The 257-nt window shown below is 30.4% G+C and overlaps 1 protein-coding gene across 1 annotated transcript in view; it reads left to right on the forward strand.

Annotated features, from left to right (window-relative positions):
• Positions 1 to 257, forward strand: part of LOC119593586 — a gene marked incomplete in the record, with an annotated part of 34026 nt that overhangs the window by 11929 nt on the left and 21840 nt on the right.

The raw sequence follows: 257 nt of genomic DNA on the forward strand, positions 1-257 counted from the left end.
CATATATTTTTTTTAAATCAAGGGACCGCGAAACTTGAATTTCTTAGATTTTTCCGTTGTAATAGTTTTGACAAATTAAAAATGTTTTTTTTGTTGTCAAATCCACTATTTTTATACCAACGTGATCTATCTCTCTCTCTAATTACTATTTTTTATACCTAATTATACCACAAACGCTTTCAAATGGATTAACAGAAATTAATGTTCAGTTTTAGGTACAAGGTATGGAGCCAAATGCCGCTGGCGTAAATTCTCAG

The sequence above is a fragment of the Penaeus monodon genome, chromosome 32 (assembly GCF_015228065.2).
Source record: "Penaeus monodon isolate SGIC_2016 chromosome 32, NSTDA_Pmon_1, whole genome shotgun sequence".
In the NCBI taxonomy this organism is placed as follows: Eukaryota; Metazoa; Arthropoda; class Malacostraca; order Decapoda; family Penaeidae; genus Penaeus; species Penaeus monodon.